We start from the raw sequence: 3171 nt of genomic DNA on the forward strand, positions 1-3171 counted from the left end.
ACTAAGCATGATAGAAGTGCTGCCTTTGTGTTGTGGTGCTGGAGAAGAGTCTTGAACATACCATGAACCACCAAGAAAACAAAGAAGTCTGTCTTAGAGAGGGTGAAACCAAGTTTCTCCTTGGAGACTGAGATTTTGAAGCTCTGTATCACATACTTTGGACATGTGGCCAGCAGGGATAGAGGGACAATGTAGAAGAAGCCCCTGGATGAGATGGATTGATACAGTAACTGGAGCAATGGGAACTGGTGTGTCAGAGTCAGTGAGACTGGCTCAGGACAGGGCAGGCTTCAGAGTTGCTGTACACAGGGTTGCTATGAGTTGCAGGTGATTCAGTGGCACGTAACAACAACAACTGGTGGCTTAGTGGTAAAAAAAAAACTGTACTACAAATACAAAGATGTGTGGTTTGAATCCACCAGCTGCTTCACTGGAGAAAGATGGGTCATCTCCTCCCGTGTGATTTACTGCCTCTGAAAACCCACTGGAGTGTCAGCAATGGATCAATTCCAAAAACCCAACATTTAAATTTTACTCTTTGTGCAAAACTGAAGAGTTTCTTGAATGTAAGTGCTTTACATGCACCAGCCAGCTCTCACTTTCAATGCCATGTTGTTGACATGTGCTGTTGAGTCAGAACCCGACTCACAGCTGACCCGGAAGCGGGCTTTCAGAAACAGTCAATGTCATGGGAGGAGATTGTCCATCCTTCTTCCACAGAGCAGCTGGTGGATTCAAAACGAGTTCCTCAGGGATTGCAGTGCAGCTTTTTACCACTAGGCCACCAGAACTCTCCCTCAATGCTACAGTGCTGGGATGAACTCATAGCTGACTCATAGCAGGTTTTCAGCAGGCTGTAAGTCTCAGGGGAAGAATTGGTCCATATTTCTCCCCCAGAACCTCTGGTGGGTTCCAAGTGCCAAAGGGGCTCAGCTTTGGGTTGGCTACGCAAGTCTCTTCAGCCTGTGTCACCAGAACCCAATCAAGCAAGCAGTAAAGGGAGGCGGGGAAGCAGGGACGCCAATATCAAACTCAGATAAAATGGTCTTTAAAGCAAAATCCACAATAAAAAACAAGGAAGAATATTATAGTACACAATGATGAGAAGATTAGGTACCAAGAGGACACAACTATAAAAAATACATGTAAAAAAAATCCATGTCACCCACTGAATACTCCAAAACACAAACTCTTCACAACATTGAAAAGAGACAGCTTTATAATAATAGTGGGAGACTTTAACATACTACTTTGGTTGAAGGACAGAATAATTAGAAAGCATCCCAGCAAAAAAAAAAAAAAATAGAGATCGAAATATTGAAATCAACTAGTTTGACCTCTTAGATAGACAGAGACCATTCCAGCAACAGCAGCAAAGTGCAGCTTCTTTCTTCACGCATATGGATCGCCCCCAGAATAGATCACATCCTGGGACACCAAGCAAACCTGAAAGGTACAAAACATGCAGCCAGTCAACTCTGCAAAACTAGGAATCAATAGCAGAAAAACAAAACCAAACCAAAAAACCAACCAAGGACAAAGAGCAAATATATGGAAACGGAATAGCATCTCGCTTTAAAATCACTGAGTCAGGGAGCTCTGGTGGCCTAGTGGCAAGAATCTGTGCTGTAATCCTGAAGGCACATGGTTCGATTCCACCAGCTGCTCCACAGGAGAAGGATAGACAATCTCCTTCCATGTGATTACTGCCTCTGAAAATCCACCGGAGGGTTAGCTATGGGAGGGTTCTGACTCAATGGCACAGAACAACAACAGCAAACATTCCAATAGTATCCACTGGAGTAAAGGGAATTAAAGCCGACTACCATGGAAAACCAATCTCGCATTTGAAACATCAGTGTCACCATGTTCAGCATCACAGCATCACGAGTTACCTCTGTACAGCAAATGAACAGACCAGTGCTATGCCCCTTAGAAGAATGTTTGACCAAAAACAATTAAAACCAGGCCTGAGGACTGCAGATTAAAATCACCCACCTTTGACTTGGTAGTATAACTTTCTATCCACCAGGCCCACAGAGCTCTCTCGTTGCTGGTATTGTTGCTATTAAGTGTCATCAAGTTGTAGAAAACTCATAGCGACCCTATGAACGAAAGGCCTGAATATTTGTACAACTTTCATTGTTTTCTCCAAGTCCATAGGATTTCCAGAGGCAAGCTATTTCGGAAGTGGATGCAACTTCTGCTTCCAAACTTGTTTTAATCAGGGAGCTCCACCAAACACTGTCCACCATGGGTAACCATTACCGCATTTGACACATCAGGGTCACAGTGTTCAGCAGCACAGCCACCATGAGTTACCTCTGCAGAGCAAGTGGGCAAGCCAGTGCTATACCACTTAGAAGAATGTTTGACCAAAAACAATTAAAACCGGCTTGAGGGCTGCAGCAGACTAAAATTACCCACCTCTGGCTTGGTAGCATCACTTTCTGTCCGTTAGGCCAACTGAGCTCTCTTGTTGTTGTTGTTGTCGTTAAATGCTGTCGAGTTGTAGATGACTCATAGCGACCCTATGAATGAAAGATCTGAGCACTTGTATAACTTTCATCATTTCTCCAAGTCCATAGCGTTTCTGGAGGCAAGCTATTTCAGAAGCAGATGCCACTCCTGCTTCCAAGCTTGTTTTAATAGGGGACCTTGCCTTCAGAAACTGGGAGAAATGATGAAAGTTATACAATTGATTGTTCAGGTCTTTTGTTGATAGGGTATCTATTAGCTGTCTATAACTCAATGGCACTTAACAAGAACAGCTATGGAAAAGCTGTATTCCAATGAGTTTGAAAATCTAGAAGAAATTAAAGGAACTCTGGTGGTCTACTGGTAAGGAGCTGCACTACCAACCCAAAGGTATGCGGTTCGAATTTACCAGTGGCTCCCCAGGAGAAAGGTGGGCAATCTCTGCCTGTGCCATTTGCAGCCTCTGGAAACATGCTGGGGGTCAACTCTGAGTTGGTGCTGATTTGATCTCACACACAACAGAAGAAAGAGGCATGTTTCTAGAATTACACACCTGTCTTAGCCCACATAAACAGAAATAAGAAAACTGACCAGACTTAACAAAAGAAGAAACTTTAAGAGGCTTAAAAAAATGTTGTTATGTGTCATCGAGTCGTTTGCGACTCATAGTGACTCTATGTACAACAGCCCTAA

The sequence above is a fragment of the Elephantulus edwardii genome, unplaced genomic scaffold, assembly GCF_000299155.1.
Source record: "Elephantulus edwardii isolate Elephantulus edwardi_28Jun2011 unplaced genomic scaffold, EleEdw1.0 scaffold00086, whole genome shotgun sequence".
NCBI lineage: Eukaryota > Metazoa > Chordata > Mammalia > Macroscelidea > Macroscelididae > Elephantulus > Elephantulus edwardii.